Source organism: Amblyomma mixtum, chromosome 1, assembly GCF_055824585.1.
Source record: "Amblyomma mixtum isolate Tamu chromosome 1, ASM5582458v1, whole genome shotgun sequence".
Classification (NCBI taxonomy): Eukaryota; Metazoa; Arthropoda; class Arachnida; order Ixodida; family Ixodidae; genus Amblyomma; species Amblyomma mixtum.
Window position 1 is genome coordinate 173,031,547 of NC_143012.1, and position 19,919 is coordinate 173,051,465.

General features: G+C 45.1%; 1 pseudogene; it reads left to right on the forward strand.

Annotated features, from left to right (window-relative positions):
• Window positions 1-6,797: 6,797 nt before the first annotated feature.
• Window positions 6,798-10,348, forward strand: LOC149369832 (uncharacterized; annotated as a pseudogene).
• The last annotated feature ends 9,571 nt before the right edge of the window (window positions 10,349-19,919 follow it).

Sequence of the window (19,919 nt, forward strand, 5' to 3'; positions counted from 1 at the left end):
TATTCTCAATGCCACCGATTTGAGTAGAAACAAGCGGGTTTCAGCCTTGTGTCATGTCTTTGCACTGTGCCCACTTGCACCTCCAGTTTAATGTGCCAAGCAAGCTGCCTCCTAGTAGTCCTGCTGAAAAGCAAGACTGCTTCTCCTCATGTGAGAGGTGTGCCATTGCATTGCAGTAGGTGGTTAGCACGGTAGTGCATAATTGAAACCTGTGATTCACCATCCTGCTGCATTGCAGAAGCTTGTCATCGCTGTAAGACTGGCTAAAATTTTCTTTGCCATATTTAAGTGGCCAGCATGCAACAGTAGGACATGCACTTTTCTGATATCTTCATTATTAACAACCAGCATACTCAGTACTGAAAGACAAAACATTTCAAACTTTATTACCTGTATGTACAGCAGTAAAATGCTGAAAAGTAATATAAATGGGCAAGTAAAAAAGAAAGCACTTATTTCGTTTCATCAGCAGGGATGCAAGCAGCACTCATTAACGTTAAAGGCCTTGGTGAAGAATCTACTAAATTATTTTTAGCATGTATCTTTAAAATTTTCAAAAGTGGTGCACTTATTTATAGTTATGTAAGGAACAGTGTGCAGTTGATTTGTTTTGAAAATATTTAAGCAGTATTTATATAAATGCACCCCTCTTGGATGGAGGCGAGCCACCTTCGTTTGCTAGAACGATTTCCCCTGTGACTGAGTTGTTTCTAACAGTTAAAAGAGTTGAGTTTATCAGTTGACTGATTCACCATTTTGTTTCCTTGATCACAGAAAAGGCAGCGTTTCCTGCCGAAGATGTTGATGGAGCTGTGCTCGAACATTCTGTTCGTGAGTTACACTTTATTTGTTCTGTCATGTTCCAAGGTCAGCTTTTGCTAAGTTCAGCCTGCATTTACATGTGTACTCCAATGTCATCACTTAAACATCATGACGGGCATTCGAAAAATAACACCATATCGACCATATTTTTTCAATAAACAGTGTATGCCAATTAAAACATCTCGCAAGCACATTTTTATGTGTGAAGTTTGCCGAAAATATATGTAGCGATTGCGAGCACAATAATGAAAAGATTTTGGGAACATGATACTTTCCTTAATTTTTTTGTGGCATACTGCAGCACAAAGCATTCGTTCTCACTGCATTAACTTTTTTCCAAGAAGGCAACGGCCAACACCTACTTCTTCTAAAGCCCGAACTTATTGGACTGTCTCTTCTTCGTTTTCAGTACCGAAGAGGCGCCACACTTCATCACACCTCAGGAGAGGCGATTTGCAAATTCACACTTGCGAGTTAGAGAGGTTGTGCAACAAAACGTTTAGGCTGAAAAGCGAAAGTCGCCAGAACGGCCGCACCTTCATTGCTTAAATTTCCTGCCTTCCGAGCCCGAGAAGCAAACTGCCGAACCAATGAGCGTGCTTTTTGGCAACATTCTAGTCCAATAGCGTACTGGTGCCGACTTAGGCATCGTTTCACTTTTCCCTGGAAGCATTTTGGCATGACAATTACTGCAAACAGGTGACATTTCTAAATAACTACGCCATGGCATGACGTATGGGCTGGCTGCTATGGCTGCAGCTAATCACATGGTGTGTGACTTAAAGGGCACTGGGAAACTGAGACAAAGATGAGCAGCAAATGGTACAATTCATTCGTTTCGTGGATGCCACAGTTTTGCTGATGGCAGCAGGGTTTCACATTTGCAGTGTTGGAGACGCTGCGATGCACCTGATTTTCTGCATCTCGCCGCTGGTCGCTTCATCCGTCGCTCAACAACAAAGGCTGCACAGCAAGCTGCTGAAGCCTTTGACATTAACGATTACAAGCAGTAGCCGTGTATAAGTCCCGGAGAGGTCATGCAGCTAGTCGCCATTACCTGAGCGTGTCCTCCCCCTTGTTTACTTGGTCTTGCAGCTTGCACGCCACGAGGTGCCGCAGCCCCGCAGGAGCGTTGCTTGGTTCGTCGTGTCAATATAAGTCAATAAGTTTATTTTCTAGTTTCAACTGGAGGGTTTACTGGCTAAAAGCTGCCTGGGCAGCTTGACTGGGTCTAGGAAACCCCTACAAGCAGAAGCACGCGAGCGGCAGAAGAAATTTACAAAAAACAGTCACACATAAAGTAGTAGATTAAATACAGAAAACACTCGACACATATATACATAGACTCGAATAATAAAAATAGAAAAGAAAAAAAAGATGACAACACTGAAAATGGTCATACATATGGTGAGGGGAAAAGTAGATTAACACTCAATCAAACGTTCAAAAATCAAGAAGTGGAGGCATGGAATGGCATATGAACAAAATATTTCCGCAGCTCAGCTTTTTTATATCTTGTTGTTTGTTGATATGTGTTTAAAACATGGGGAAGATATTAAGACAACATTTGTAATTTATAATCGGTGCGAAAACGTGGTATGTTCCATGAGTTAGTACTTCTTGTATGTATGTTAGCACGACGCGTGTCCAAAGTGGATAGGGCAGAGTAAAAATTGACAATTGATGCAGTGGAAAAATACATTTTTTGCAATAACTTAAAATTATATAAAAAATCAACGCGAACAATGTTATGTGCTTGGAAGGCGTATTTGGTGGTAGTCATGTTATCAGTATTGGCGATTATTCGATCAATTTTCTTTTGCTATACTAAAAGCTTAGTTATGTTAGTTTTAGTCATTGTGGCCCATACTAAGCTACAGTAGTTAAGGTGAGAAAAAAATAATGCATAATAACTTTGTAATTTACATTTCAAAGGTAAGGTGTCACGGCATCGCGAAAGGGCCCCGCAAACAGAAGAGAGATTTTTGCAGAGGTGCTCGACATGGGCATCCCAGTTTAAATGACATGAAAAATACACTCCAAGGATCTTGTGGTCTTCAACAATTTCTATTTGTTGGTTTTCAAAGTTGAGCGTGCAGCTGGGTGCTATCGGTTTGTTTCTAGCGCGAAATATTAGGACCTTAGATTTTGTAGGATTTATTTTTAATTTAATCTTCATTGACCACCTAGGTAATCTATTGAGTGTGTCATTACATTTCACAATTAAATCGTTAAGGTTAGGGCCTGAAAGAAGTATTGTGCTATCATCGGCATATATTACAAAATCAATGGAAGGGTCGATACTAACAATATCATTTATGTACGCTTTAAACAAAAGAGGTCCCAGTACGCTTCCTTGTGGGACACCACAGCTGATAGGCAAAAGGGAAGAAAATTCATTATCTACAGACACCAACTGACTTCTATTTTGGAGGTATCTTTCAAGCAAACTGAGTGGTTTACCACGGATACCGTACATTTGAAGTTTGCTAGCAAGAATCGTATGGTTTAAGCAATCAAACGCCTTACTGAAATCAAGAAAAAGGCATATCGTATACAAGTTCTCATTAATGTTGCTCAAAATAATTTCTTTCATTGTTAGTAAGGCTGTTTCTGCGGATTTACCAGTTCTGAAACCAAATTGTGACTCAGTTATTACCCTATGTTTGTCGAAAAACTTTGTGATTATTGACGAAATAACTTTTTCCAGTCCCTTGGAAAACATAGGGAGCACTGAAATAGGCCTATAGTTTGCTGGTAAATTTCGGTCGCCCCTGTATAGATTACAGACACTTTTGCAGTTTTCCTTCCGTTTGGGAAAACCCCGCATTCCAGTGCAAGATTATAGATGTGAGAAAGCAAGGGACAAATGGCGTGCAAGACAAATTTCAGTGGTTTCATCTGCATTGTATTGATATCTAAGGCTTTGCTGTTACCGATTCCCATGTACACGTTATAAACCTCATTTTATAAACGTTATAAACACGTTATAAACGCCACCGCACCTGGGCTTGACACAGGCGTTTGAATTAAAGGGCTATGGTAACCACAACGGTGTGGCAACCAGGGTGTGGTAACCACACTCTGGTTACCACACCCTGTGTGGTAACCAGAAATTCAAGTTAATGAGGTTTGAGTTAATGAGCTTTCACTGTAGTTGACCTCAGTGTCCCTTTAAAATGTAGGCCAGTGAGCTTGAGCCTGGTTCTATGTAGTATTCGTTGCAACTTGGCAACGGACATTTGTTCTCATAGGTTAGTGTTTAGATTTCTGCACCTTTGAATGAACCCCTGCAGAAATATTTCGTAACTGGAGCTGCTTTTCTTACATTGCTGGAAACGGTAGTTCCGGTTGCCAACGCTTGACAACGGTCACTTCTTATTCATTGCGAAACATCTAAGCAAGTGACCATGTCCTCTACTCTCCCATTCTCCTTTAAGACATTACACAACTTATATCACAGGTGTGTTGCTTCATTGCGTTGGAGTGCAAGTGGGCTAGCATTTGTTCGTTGCTATAACGCTCTTAAGTTTGCTGTAATTGTTGAAGCATTTGTGCATGTATGAATGGACTCGTGCAAAAAATGAATTGCACTAGCATTTCAATGGGCCCACCACAAAATTGTCTGTGTGCTGGCCTTGTTGCTTTAGTTGTAAAAAGCGTCGTGGTTAGACCAAGCTAGGCTCTAGTCCACCTTTTAATTTACTTTTCAAAATCATTGCCCTCAAGTATTAGTCGCATTTCTCTTCTAATTGCACAGACTTTCATTATTGACTACAGAATTAGACTACCAGTGCATTGCCAATACTCCATGGCTAAGCTGGAATAAGCTGCATAGTGCATTTCTTTCTAGAAACTAACTGCAGTAAAATCTCACGATTTTGGACTTCAAGAGAATGGAAAAATGTCCACATTATCCGAAGATGAGATTATCAAATGTCTCCCCCCAAAAAAAACTTCTAGGAATAGCTTGTTTGATAGGGAATTTATTTGGTATAGAACTACTGCTTGTTTGCTTTCAAGGCTAGAATTTCTTGGGAATATATTGTGTATCAGGATGGTTTAACGGCAGGAGAGGTTCTCCAAGTCTCCACAAGCAGCGATGTCATATGGGAAGAAGCCTCCATAGCACAGTGAACCACACGTGACCAGCGCATAGATTTGGCGTGCTAGAATGTGTGTACACAGTTTTGGTGTACAGATATTGGCACCACACCAGGAGCATGGCACTGCCAAAAAGACAAGCAAAGACCAGCGACAACTAAATTCGTACTTTCCAAACTGCTGCCTTGTGCATGCACACCATTCCACCTTTGCCTTCTCCTGGCTCCACTATTTGAAGACGAACTGTGCTTGCGCGGTTCATGCAGTTCTTATTAGCGACGTTCTCAAGCTGTAGACGGTGCATAGCTGCCACTTTGCATATGCACTTGGCACCTTGTGGAGGTGAATCGTGCCTGTGTCACCAACGTGCACTTGTTTTCAACCACTCTTTTGGGGAATAGGTGAGTGTTCATGCACTACTCAGAGAATGCCACATCATGTGGGAAATGCGAATCTGCATACGAAACAACGTTCAGCTGGGCTTGGTTAGATCAGCTGTTCAGTGCCTTCATCAAGCCTCTGGCGCCAAGGCAGACTTGGGTGTTATCAAGGACCATACCAGCTTTCTGAATTCAACGGGGATGAAATTATTGAGGTTTTACTGTAGTACTTGCATGTTATGGCTCTTGTCCGAACCGACAGTTCCTTATTTTGCTGTTACTGCCCAGTGAGTGACAGAATGTGTTTCATTGTACCTTGTGTTCATATACTTGCTCGTGCTGCTCGGACCAGGCTATGTTTTCTGCAGATTATGCAAGTATTAACATTTTGTCAAGGGGAGGCGTGGCATGACTATCACACATTCATAACGGTTTTCTCTGCAACCCCCCCCCCCCCCCACCCCCAGGCAAAAATTAATCTAATCTCTGTGTGCATGTAGCGTTCATGAAGCGTGAATAGTGCATGAAGTCATCATGTTCTTCATGTCGAATTCCTTCAGAGGAACATGGATCCTAGGTGGCATGTCCCACAGCCCTGACAGCATTTCATCTGGGCCGTCGCCCAGCTATTAGCAGGCAGCCAATGCGCAGGTGATCCTGAATAGCAGTTGTTATTATACCTGGTGTACAGGCGCGGCCATAAGTAAACGGAGCACGCTATTGCGTTCGAAGTGCAATCACGCTTTCTCCATTGGTAATGAAGAAGCGTTGTCAGTCTACTAGAAAGCCCACCAACCTCCGCTACCAGCATGCGCGCACCACTGCTGGAAATTACTATTAGGTGACGCGTGAAAAATATTCGGAGACAGTTGCGTGCTCCGTTTACTTTTGTCCGCGCCTGTACATAAGTGAATAATAATGCATTTTATTTTCAATTAACGGATGCATATTCATAGCTTCTCATCCATTTCTATTTAAAGTACCGTAAAAATTTGTGTAAATTGTAAATGTAAATTTCGAAGGTGCAGCCTATGCAGAAATAAAAAATCTTTTTTCTTTCTTCGCTTGTACCAAACAGGATGCGGCGTATACGGGTGCAGCACTTACATGAGATTATAGGGTATTGCTTTGCAGTTATGCATTTTAATTTCGAAAGCACATAAGTGCGAGTGACCTGCAAGAAATCGTAGTAGTAAGATGGGTTGCTCATCATGCAAGGAATAGTTTCTTCAAAGTAGTTCAGCAGCCTTAATTTTAGTAAATATATGAATGCACATGGATGTGCCTACCGAAGTTGAATATTAACACACAGCATGATACAGTTCCTTTTTTCATCACCAGATTTTGTCAGCAAGGTTTGCTAACCTTAGGACTGAAGACACACTTCCTGCTATAAAGTGCATACATGTTTTTTTCCTGAAGCCTGATTTTGAGGTGCTGTTTCAGGAGAAATTGGTAGCAAAATATTCTGGTGCATGCGTTATGCAGGCCATGCCCAGCTCAAAGTTGGAGATTCCGCCTGAGAAGTGGCCTTGGATTATGTGTAATACATCGGACAGCAAGTGCTGCCTGGAAATCGGCAGGTAGCTGTGGAGTATGGAAGAGGCGGCCGTGCGCAGCCTTACTGGCCAGGCCTGCCGGACTACGCTCGGCGCTTCATCGAAAGTGCTAGCGACGCTTGAAAAAGTGCAGGCATTCACAAGTATGCAAGCGTTTCTGCAAGACTACATTAATATTTAAAAGTTAAACCTAGCAGGGCTTACCGGTATCTGAACCAAAAGTACTGTTATATGCTCCCTTGTTTTGTTCTCTCTTATGTCATTTCTAGGCTTTCTGTGTCACGTCTTTCGTGCATAGTGTCAGCATAGAAAGTTTCCAATGTTCACAAAAAACACCTCTGAAGCAATGGAGGCTTGTGTTCCAATTTTTGACAACTTTACTAGGTCGGATGCATATTGCCATAAAGTGTGAAGACCATCCAGTGCTGCACTGCAGACCAAGCATCAGTACTAGGCTATTGACCTAATCATACCAGTAAAGTAGCCCCGTTAGTGAAAAAATGGGCTGCACTCATCCCTAGAGGTGTAACGTTGTTTGATGCTCTGGGTTTTTATAAAATGCTAGGCTTGCTTATTTCCTCTACAAGGCACAGCTTTTGGCGTAGCGTCTGAATTCTACACTTCGTCTCATGGAAGATTGCATCACAGTGGAAGACATGCTTTATTGGTTACCACAGTGGTAGTGCAACAAACGACAAATGTCATTGAAATGCATGGGTCACGAAATTGAAAACAAACTAGTAGAGTAAACATTGTTTCTTATAGCAAACCTCAGGAATGCGAGTGCTGTAAACTTTTGCGAGTTGTCAGATTCAGATAATCTGGACTGCTGCAGGTGTCCTGGCCAATACTGATAAAGTCTGTGGCATAGGATGTTTACAAATTCAGACACCACGGGTCTTGAATCAGTTCAATACTCATAAAGTCCGTGGCATAGGATGTTTCCGAATTCAGACACCACAGGTCTTGAATCAGTTGATTTGAACAGCTCCCAAAGACGCCATGTCTAAGTGTGACCTCCTTGGCAATTGAGTGTGCCATGTATTCAACCTCGGGCCTAAGTTGCATATTACACTGTTCCGCGTGGACCTCTGGCAGGCATGACGGTAATCATAAGGTCTCTGTCGATCAGCTAAGAAAGAGTGCAGTTGTGTAGTTTTGTCTTTAGAGCATAGTTGAGGATTCTGCAGAAACCCATCTGGCGAGGCAAATTCAGTATATCAAGAAACACACTCCATAGTCATACAAAAAAAAACGAACATAAAAGCACTGACGTTTCAGCACCACTGTAGTTGTGCGGTGCTGAAACGTCAACACTTTTGTGTTTTTTTCTTGTATGACTATGGCGAGTGTTTATTTCTTGATATGCCGCGTCTTTGGAGCTTCTCAGCTAGTGATCCGAGCCAACCTAGTGCTGTTTACCATGCTGACTAGCTTGTCGTTTATGTTTTTTGATGGCGCCTTGTCATTCTGTTGGCAGTGCTCATTTTCTATGTGTCTGTACACGTGATTTTTCCATTCAGTTCCGGGAAGTGTTATTTTTCCGACCGGGATGTGGAGTGGCACCTTGTACGGCATAACCGAGATGCGCGGCCACGGTCGTGCATTGTATCTTGAGACACAGTACCATGGCTCTTATACAGGGTGTCCACGCTAACTTCAGCCAAGGGTTAAAAAATAAAATATTTGAGGTAGGCCAGGGAAATCAATTACATACATCTAACAACCGGCTTGCGCATCATAGGCGATTTGTTTTGCAATGAATTAATTAGCAATTAAGATAATTTTTTAAACGCGTAAATATTGGCTTTAGACAGCAAATGTGAAGCCACAAGTTGGAGAGCACCTTCAGAAACCCCCATTCCATTGATTTGCGATAAAGAATAAATCACGTGTATATTTTTTCTGAGCTCCAATGAAAGCCCGTGAAATACAAAAAAAAATCACGTGACTAGCCCATTGGCGCGCCACGATTGTGCTGCTCTCAACCATGGCTTGAGCGAATAAAATCAGCTGCTGGCAAGGCGCGACGACCTCTATGCGCCGGCAGGCCGATATGGCAATGGTGGTTGTGGCGCCCAAGCGTGCCAGTCTGCAAGCTTGACCGTCACGCTTGCAGACTGGCACGCGGGGGCGCCACAACCACCGTTAACATATCGGCCTGCCGGCGCATTAATGTCGCCGCGCATTGCTAGCAGCTGATTTCATTCACTCTAGCCACGGTTGAGAGCAGCACAATCGTGGCGCGCGAATGCACTACTCAAGTGATTTTTTATGCGAAGCATACTACTTTAGCTACCACTTCAGCCCTTCACCGTGGTTATGCGCCTCCAAATCACGTGATACATGACGTCACACCACGTGACACGATGACGTCATGACAGTGGAGAAACGGGGGCCCACCTCGCGCCGTCGCTGTGGTTGTGTGCCTCCAAATCACGTGACACGATGATGCCACACCACGTGACATGATGACATCACGACAGTGGAGAAACGGGGGCCCACCTCGCATCGTCGCTGTGGTTGTGCGCCTCCAAATCACGTGATACATGACGTCACACCACGTGACATGATGACGTCACGACAGTGGAGAAACGGGGGCCACGTAAAGTTTTTTCCATCCATCCATCCAAACGGGGGCCCACCTCGCGCCGTCGCTGTGGTTGTGCGCCTCCGAATTACGCGACACGATGATGCTTCGCATTCTCCAGGCTTAACCAAGTTAAGCCTGAGCCATTTTTTTCTGTATTTCACGGGCTTTCTTTGGAGCTCAAAACAAGATACACGTGAGGTTTTATTCATCACAAATAAATGGAATGGGGGTTTTTGAAGGTGCTCTCCAACGTTGCTTCTCACATTTGCTGTCTAAAGTCAATATTTATGCGTTTAGAAAAATTAGCTGCATTGCTAATTAATTGCAAAACCATAAATTGCCCATGATGCGCAAGCCGGTTGGTAGATGTATGTACATGGTTTCACTGACCTACCTCAAATATTTTATTTTTTAATGATTGGCTACACTCAGCGCGCACACAATGTATAACTGATGGTTGCGCCAATCTTGTTTTCAATAAGCAAGTGTTTGTTGTAATTGCGGCCATTATAAACGGGCTCGACTATAAATTAAATTGCAGTTAATATGGTGCGATGGTCCATCTATCTCAGCAAAGAAAACATGCAAGTGAAATTGGTGGCTGTACTCCTTAAAGTATCTAGTTCTAGATAGTTTGATACAGTTAAATATTCAACAGGCTTTCAAATCTGTAATGTTGGTGTTACCATTGAGACAAACAAAGACGCATATTTGTGATTTGTCTTTCAGACTATTTTGCCAATTTTTTCGATGCGCATCCAGCACCAGCACCACCAGCGGAAGTGCGAGTGGATGCTGTCCACAAGTACCTGCGCAGCTTCTTCTTAGAAGCCGCCCGCCTTGGAAAACGCACAAAGAGGAAGCCAGAGGGATCCCGAATCCCCCAGTAAAGAGAGTTCACCTTAAGTAATTCAAACGCGATGGTGTTTTTTTAGACGTATGCAGTGCATGACACCTACAGGCAATATTCAGATTTCCAAAAATAATGGACTACTGCCATTCTAAGATTCCAGTCACTTTTTGGGGCTGTCATCAATACCAACGTGTACAAGCTTAACTGTTGAACATCGAGCGTACCGACACCAACAGTTTTCAGGTCATCATCGTTTGTTTATTACGCTGGCAATCCCGATCATTCCAACATCCAGAATTCCATCGTATTTTTCGTTACCAAAATCCACCAAGGAGCTGGATGCTGGTTTCCAATAATAGCATCGTTGCCTTTTTTCCAATAGGGTAGCTGCCGTTAAGTAATATCGGCATCAGCTTTTAGAATTTCGATAATGCGGTTACCCGCGGCGCAGTGAGTGAGCAAATTTTGGCAGCATCGTGCAAAAATTCGTGTTTTGGATAAGCTTGCAGAAAAAGCAACCTCTCCAGTGCACGTAACTCGTCGAAAAAGCTTAATTTTTTTTGGCATAGCGCCTAGCTAACCGAATGATCACAATTCTAAAAACTGGTATGTATATTACTGAGGGCTACTCGCCTGTCGATAGTTAAGGAGCCTAACGGGCATACTCAAAAAGCTGTCTATTCAATGTTTATTAGCCAGCCTGTTAGCACGACTTAGCCTACTCCTCTGCACTACATCGCTAACAATGCTATGCCGAAAAAGTGCCATACTAACTCAGAAAGCCTATAATTAAGAATTGTGCCAATTCTTAGGTGAAACATCCTGTATACGACAAATATAACACGTCCAATAAGGGCTAGAGTGCTAAGAATTCAGCCACCAAACCTCAAACATCGTCTCAGTGGCGTAGTATCTCATTTAATAAGCACTTTTTGTTACCTCTTGGATAACGTACTAGCTAGCCCAAGTAGTTACACGGAGCATTATTCTTTCCAGACCTCTGCAAAACACCAGAAAAACCGATATAGAGCCTTATTTGGGCATGTCCTTTCTATTCCCTCTTTTTAATATAACTGTTATCTTAGAAATCCTCATATTACGGAGAAAAATCTCCGTCGACATGAACATAATAAAAATGCCGATAAGACATGGCCTTCTCTGCATTGCCTGCCCTGTTGTAGCTGTCATTGAGCTTTAGCGGTTTTGCCTCCTGCCGCTTCTTCTATCGCTAGCTGCAGGCCTTCCACTTAGGCTGCTTTTAAATTGCTGATGATAATGAATTTTTATGGCACTGCGGCATGTGTGGCCAAAGAGCACAACTTTGTTTTTAATACTTAAGGTGGGGTCAGACACCGATTTGCCCTAAAGTATTTCACCTTAAAGAAGCCGAGCACCATTCAGTGGAAAGGTTGTAATCATCGTTTCACCAGTGGGTACCCGGCGGAAGTACGCGGGGACACGGTGGGCGCAGCTGGCAAAGGGCATGATTAATTGGTGAGACATGAGAGAGACCTTTGCCCTGCAGTGAGCGCAGTCAGGCTGATGATGATGATGACCCGGCGGCACTGTGGATCGAACTCCTCTCCCTGGCATGCGAGACGGATCTTCAAACGACTACGCCCCCGTTGCGATGTTTGAATTTTGATGTATAACGAGGCATTTTCTACTTCTGATAGTTATTTTCGGTCGTCACCGCTAACGCCTGCATGCCTTGCGGCATACTGATTGTAAGCATCCCAACATGATTGCTCTAGAAAACTTCCAACTTTGATACTGCAGTCAGATCGACGCATCTCGGCAGCGCTTGAACAACGCAATAGATTTTGTACGGACGGGATGGCAGGTTCGCATTCTCACTCAGCTTGGCTGTGAGCAACGACGCAAACCAAATCCTGTGTTCCGTTACTGCACCAGTGCTTTTGAACGACGGCGAAAACCGGTTCGGTGTGGGCGCGTCGGCCGCTCCTGTGGAGCCCGTTCTAGATTCTAGATTGTTAACCGCAGTACAGCACGCAATGTGTAACGTAAATGTGGGAAGCATGACCACCAAGATGGGCCGCAAAATAGCCAATTTCGATAAAATTAACAACGACACATCAGAGGCGCACTTCAAGGACTCCTTGAGGCCAACGAGGAGAGGCCGGTCGAATTTCGTGAGGACATTCGGAGAGTTGAGCTGGAACGTCGGTACAGGAAAGCACTGATTCGCACTCGGGAGCAAAGGGCGCATTACGAGGCGTAACCATCTGTGCAGTTGAGCGCTTTTGAAAGCGAGTTTGCCGCTTGGGACAACTTAAGCAAGTTCGCTTACAGCGGCGGCGTTGCCCGGGCAGGTGGCAGCGGCGTTCGATAGTAGTTCCGGGTCGGTTCCTCGCCGCCAGAGCCCGTGCCACCAGAAGTCATAAGCGAACTATCGAAGTTTCATGAAGATACCAGGGAGCCAATAAATTTCCAATGGAGTGCAAAGGGAACTATTCTTAGGGACCAAAGGTCCCTCAGAATAGCTCATTGGGCCGAGACGGCATAAATGTCAGCAAACGAAGGACGTTAGCAAACGAAGGCTTCTCTGCGCTTTCATGAATTGCAGCAATTTAGTTCTTATTCCTAAGAAGCCGTGTTCTTATTGAACCCCCGGGGCAGCTAACTTCAGGCCGATCAGACTTCTTTCCACAGACTGTAGCATTCTAACTAGAGCTTTCACTCGTTCGATTTCGAATCGCCATCATCCCAGCCAAGGATGAGGTCAAGGGAGCAAGAGCTGAGCACTATAAATTCGTCGACATATAAAACGTCGGCGATGACAACACGTGCTGTGCAAGCGGCCGAAGGATGAGCGGGCTCGGCGCTAGCGGTGCAAAGAGAAAGAGTCCAGAAGTAGAAGTGGTGATTTTGCGAAGTGAACGGCAGAAGTTTTCGCCTATCACAGAAACGGCAGCCCCAGTGTCCACAAGCGCAAGCGCTCGAATGCCGTCAACTAAGACATCTAAAAAGTTCGCTGGTGAAAGGCGAGGGCTTGAGAAGGTCAAAGTGTGCGCAGTTCGTGCCCCCGGAACTGCAGCCCTAGTTTCCCCTGTTGTCGGCCATGTTACGACGCCTCATGGGCGACAAGGACCGACGACGAGGGGAAGATGTCCGATCAGAAGTTACGTGGGGCCGGCGTGGAAATAGGTCAGCAGAAGCCTCCTGTGGCGGCCCTGAAGGTGTGCAAGCGGCGTGAGACGGGTAGTAGTTCGGCACAGCGGGAACAGCTGGGAGCTGGGAATTGGAGCTGTTTCCCTTCGGCCTTCCCCTCCTGCCCTCACGGTTGCCTCCAATGACCCTGCAGACCTGGACCGCCTCAAGGCCGCCATTACCCGCATCGAAGCCACTAGAACCGCGATCCCGGTTCGTGTCCCCCGACAGATGAACCCGCACATTCGCCTGGCTGGGGTCGACCCTGACGTGCGGCCACAGGACCTAGTTATGGCACTCAACCGCCGGAACCCTAATCTTCATCTGGACCCATCCTCCTGTAAGGTCAGACTTTCATTTTCTCAAAGATCCGGGCAGTTCGTCCACGTCCTCGAGGTGGATCCCCCTGCCTTCGTCCGTCTATGTGAGGCACGTCGCGTGACCCTCGTGTGGACTTCGGCTCAGGTGCGCGAAGACCTGCATGTGCCGCTCTGCACTTATTGCTCTCAATATGGCCACGCTTTGACGGCTTGCACGATGAAAAATGATCCTTCAAAGGCTTGTTGCACCCGCTTTGCGGGGTCACATGCCTTAGCGGCCTGCTCAACGTTCATCCAGGATCCCAAACGGAAGTGCGCCCCTTGCGTGGCCGCCGGTCGCCCGTCCCATCATCCTGCAGGGCATGTTTCTTGTTCACTCTTGCGTGAACGTACGGATAGAATCCGTTCCCGCACTAATTATGGCTCATAGCGCTCCTAAAGTAACCCCGCGTCCTCCGCCAGACCACATCAATTTTCTTCGTCAATTTGGATCACACCCGGTGTGCGACTACCCCGATGGTTGAATATATTTTGGACAATAATATCACAATCACCACTGTCGGAGATCCATATATTAATACCCATAACGAGTTTGTAGGAATTCCCTCCACTTTTTACAAAATCCTGTCTCCCGAAAACTCTAGGTGTGTCATATTCCTACACAATCCTACCTTTGATATCTTTCCAACTTTAATTTCTCCTGAAGTTTTTTCCATCTTATGCTCGACATCGACTGATTAATTCCTTTTTGTAGCAGTATATGTACCGCCTCGTGCGGATGTCACAGTATCTCTGGCCTTGCTTACCACTTGTATCCAGACTTCACCCACTGACAAAATTATCATTTTTGGTGATTTTAATGCAAAAAACATTTTATGGGGCGGCAATATCACTGATGCTAGAGGAACTCATGTTGAAACTTTTGCGGCTTCTAATGCCCTTGTTCTTCTGAATAATCCGGACTCTTTACCAACTTATAAAACTCCATACGCTTGCAGTTGTATTGACACCAGTTTCGCTTCACCTAATTTGCGTGCAAAGGGCTACTCCTGGGAAGTCATTCCTGATTTAACACTTTCCAAGCACAGATTTATTACACATTGTTTTCTTTCCCAACCGTTGTCGCCGTTCAAGCGGCTCACCAGAGCCAGCTACAGCCGCTTCATTTCCCAGTTAACTTCACTGCCGTGGTTAAAATCTTTTCACAATCATCAGTTTCATTCGGCGCATGCTCTTGATCATGTCCTCTCTAAATTTAACGCCACCTTTATGACACTTTACAAGAAAAACTTGCGTTTGGTTAAACCAAAGTTCCCCGAGGGTTCCATGTGGTGGACAGCTGATTTTAGCATGGAGAGGTCCCGTGTGCGCGCTCTTTGTCGCCGTTTTCAACGCATTTCAGATTCACAGCTGAGAATTCTTCACCGTTCAATTTACTATAAAGCTTTTGCAATGTATCGCTGTAACATCAGAACAACACATGATAGTTATATAAGCGAGATCTGTTCCACACCTACGCGTAAATATCTCTTTGGTAAGCCATATAAACATGCTTTTGGCAAGCTCAAGTGCCCTTCCATTATCTCTACTCTACAGTACGCTGATGGCACATATACTGAAACGCTTCCTGACGCCATACAATTGCTCCTTCGTACTCACGTCGCAACAGATGATTCTTCCCGTGATCTCCCTTTTCATACTCATGTTCGGGACATTACTGCGCAGCCTTACAATAACTGAGTCCAAGATTTGCCGTTCACTGCTGCGGAGACCGAAGCTGTCATCAATTCATTAGATCTGTCGTCTTCTCCAGGGCCTGATCTTATCTCTCCCCGTTTTGTTGTCGCCTTGTTTAACGCCCATCCCTTGTTTTTCGTCTCCCTCTTTAATTCTGCTTTGAACTTGGGTTACTTTCCGCAGACCTGGAGAATTGGTAGAATTATTTTTATTCCCAAACCGAGTAGACCAAAGCACCTTCCTAATTATTACCGACCGATCTGTATTTATTCGTCTTTCGGTAAAGTGCTCGAGCGTTTACTATATGGTCGGCTGTATTACTTCCTGCGCCAAAGTAAATTTCTTTATAGAAATCAGTATGGTTTCACGCATGGCCGCAGTTCTGTTCAGGCTCTATATCATTTGCAGGAGTTCTTACATAGTTATAAACAACAAAAAATTCCTGTGGTTCTAATTTCTCTGGACTTCAGAGGAGCATTTGATAATGTTTGGCACCCTCTGGTTTTACATTTTTTTTACGAAAACATCATTGCCCTGGAAATCTATATTCCATTCTGGAGTCTTTCCTTCATAACCGCCATTTGACCTATCAATCTCCTTCTTGTACTCTTTCTGTGCCTTCTTCCCTCGGCAGTCCGCAGGGTTCACCGCTTTTTCCATTGCTTTGGAACATTCTGCTATATGATCTACTAAACCTTCCTGTCCCCTCACCTATCCACATTCAGGCATATGCAGATGACACCTTTATACCCATCCCTGGCAAAACTAGCCGCGAGTTGTCAACGCTGGGCTCAAATGTTTTAACTTTAATCCAAAACAGGTGTACCACCTCCCGCCTTCAGTTAAACCCAGAAAAGTGTTGCTATGTTTTGTTTTTGAATGGAGCCCCGGCGTTACACAAGCGTAAGCCGATTATTCGACTAGACACTTACAGTCTAAAGTGTCAACCGAGTATTAAATTATAAGGTGTTGTCTTTGACTCTCACTTAAGCTTTATTCCCCATGTTAATTATTTGCAAACGAAAATTCTTGCATCTACCACCAAGCTCCTTAATTGGTTCCATTTCCATTTTCGTGTTTCTCCTTCTCATATGCGCCAAATTTATCATCAGGTTATTCTCCCGACAATTACCTATGCCGCCCCAGCTTGGTGGTTTTATTTCCCCCTTTCTCGGCTAAGAGATCGTGTTTTATCGCTTCAACGAATTCCCCTTCTGGCTCTTACTGGTGCCTATAATACTACGCGAACCACTGCTCTTCATGTTCTTGCAAACGTTCTTCCTCTGCCTATCTATCTAGACCAATTATGCTCAGAGTTTATGCTTTTCACGTTACGTGAATCCGCAGTGTTGGGCAATACTTTTTATGACCCCTCTCAAATTCAACCTTTATTTGATCCCTGGTCAGACCATCCCTCATTGAAATTCAAATTTTCTTTTGTTCAACTTAGTTCTCAAGAAGCTGTACTCTTTTCTTGTCAACGTGCCCTGCATATTTACACTGATGGGTCTTTTACTCCTTGCTCAGCCGGTGCTGCGTTTGTTATTCTTACCTCAACACAAAAAATGGTACTTTGTTCATCATCTTTTTTTAGAACCACCCTCTAGCGCCTATGCCGCTGAGCTTGTAGCCTTTAATTCTGCTGTTGTTTATGCTATTTACAACCCTCCCTCGACGCTTGTTAATATTTACACTGATTCTCTATCTCTGCTTTCTGCCCTGTCTTCAGTTACTTCTTACAATCCCACTATTAATGCCATTAAGAAAGATCTCTATCCTTTCTCTTCTTTAGGCCCATTTCTTTTATTTCATATCCGGGGTCATTCCAGAATTTTCGGTAACGAGTTAGCCGACCAAGCTGCTGGTAGTGCCGGGCAGTTTGGAAGTTTACATATTGGTACCCTTTCACGTCGTTCCGTGCGTTCCCGCTTGCATCATTCTTCACTTCTTTTATGGAGCAGTTTTTGGCGCGAGAATAGTGGTGCCACTGAATTATTCAATTGGATCCCTGATACACTTAATGTTCCCCCTATTCGTCTACCTAGGAATTCTCTAATTACTTTACTTACTGGCCATGGTAGATTTGAGTTCTGTTTTAAAACATTTGGCCTGTCTCCGTCTTCAACTTGTTCCTGTGGATTGTTATATGAAAACCTCCGTCATTACTTCCGGGACTGTTTCGTTACTGCTTCTTTAGTTTCTCGTTTAAAATTTCTTTGCTCATCGGACATCACACCGTCTGTTTAGCTCTCCCTTCTCCGAGACACTGCTGCTTGTGCTCTTCTCCTTCATATGGTCCACCTCATGAGTAGTACAATTCCAAATTATTCAAGCTGATTTCTCTCTTTCCTCTAATTTCTCTTCCCCAAATTTTGCACAGAGGAGAGCCCCGTGCTCCTTTATTGAGCATAGGCGGTTTCGCTGTGGCGTGACTGTGACTGTGACTGCGTCCTTGACTGCGTGATTGTGTCTTGTCTGTGTGACTGCGACGGTGTCCTTGACTGTGTGACTGTGACTTGGGATTTGTCTTGTTTTGTCTTGATTATGTTTTTATTTTTTCTGATTTTTATTTTGTGGCCGGCACTCAGTGCTTTCTTACACTGTTACTGTGACCATTACTTTGCCGTGACTTGCGTTTTCTCTTTTTTATTATTTTTTCCGCGGACTGCACGTTGTGCTATGGCTGTTTCCTTGGGACTAACTTTTTCTGCGATGAGCCTTTTGTTTTCTTTTCTTTTGAGTCTTTTTTAAATGCCATGTTTTTCTATTAACTTTTTTTCTTCTTTGGAACATTTAATTCTTTTTAATTTATTTTGAACTGGCGTTAAGACTGGCAAAGCATTGCTGGTCGAGGCATCCTCTCTGTTTCTCTTATGTTTTCTTTTACCGTTTTTTAGAGGACCAATAAAAAGAGAAAGGGCACAGGCGCAGTGAGAATGTGACCACAGTGGCGGATGACGTGGCCTGGAAGACCGCAGGTGTAAAAAATAGGCCGGTTGTCAGCAGTGCTCAAAGAATTGTAGGAAGCAGGCGCCGGTCGGAGCCGGGGAGCAGGAGGTGTAGGCGGCGTTATCCGGACGTATGGAAAGGCCAGCGGTTGCGGTGGTACGGCGACGGCTTCGGCATACGTGAGAGGCGCAGGCATAGGGGCAGGCGTCGCAGCAATGGAAGTGCCGTAGCTCAAAGGTGCAGCAATGGGGCGGGCTGCATAGAGAGGAGGTTGACTCGAGGAGCCAGTGGAGCTGGAGCCGGCTGCCGACGAAGTGGAAGCGCAGCGGCTACCTCTTGTGCTATGGTCTGCTGTATCTCACGGGTCACGCTATGGGGCGAAGAGTGCGTGCCAGACAGGAGCGAAAGCTGCCGGGCCACCTTATGACGCACGGCCGGAGATGGACTCGGCAGGTGCGGGCGGGCGACGAGCGCTAAGTCGCTGCTTGCGCAACTCGTTGAAGCTCTGGCAGAAGTTGTACACGGAGGCGACGGTTGCGGGACTTTTTGCCACCAGCATATGGAAAGCGTCGTCGTCGATGCCGTTCATAATATGCTTTATCTTGTCGACCTCAAGCATAGACGGGTCGACACGCTGGCATCGATCGACCACATCTTCGATGTAGGCGGTGAAACTTTCACCCGCATGCTGAACACGGCCGCGCAAGCATTGCTCAGCGCGAAGTTTACGCACGGCGGGAGCGCCAAAAACTCCGGCAACCGTTGTCTTGAAAGTATCCCAGTTTGGAATATCAGCCTCGGGATTGCGAAACGAGATTCGCGACGTCGCTCACGTAAAATATGACGTTGTTGACTTTCATGCGGTCGTCCCAGTTGTTGTGACGGCTCACCCGCTCATACGAAGCCAGCCAGTATTCTACATCCTGGTTGTAGTGTCCGCTGAAAACGACGGGGTCTCGCTGCCGGACGGCACCGGAGCAAATGACAGGCTGCGATGGGACTGCGGGCTAGTGGCTTCCGTCGTTCGTCGCAATTGGAACTGTGCGGCTGCGAATATCCACGTTGGTAGTGTACTAGTCGAACCCGCACGCTGCACTGAATGAAGAGGGGTCTATTTGAAAGCTGGAAGGGCTTGCAGCGGAACGCTATTTTGGGGCTGCTTTTGTTGGGGCTACTTTTGCCCACAGTAGAATAGTTTATCGGCTCAAAGCTGACAATCACTCAGGCTCCTGATTACAGCTGCTGATTCTCCACTCTTTCTGCGGACTAGCCCCTTACGATTAGCGTGCCATACAACATCACAGCCCACCTCTTGGGTGCAAGTTTTCTAAGCCGTAAGGATGGTCCTAGAGTGCTTAGTCAGGTTGTCAGAGATGTATATGTCCTTTTCTAGCTCTTGCAACATGTTCCTTTTTGGGAGCCAGGAATCTG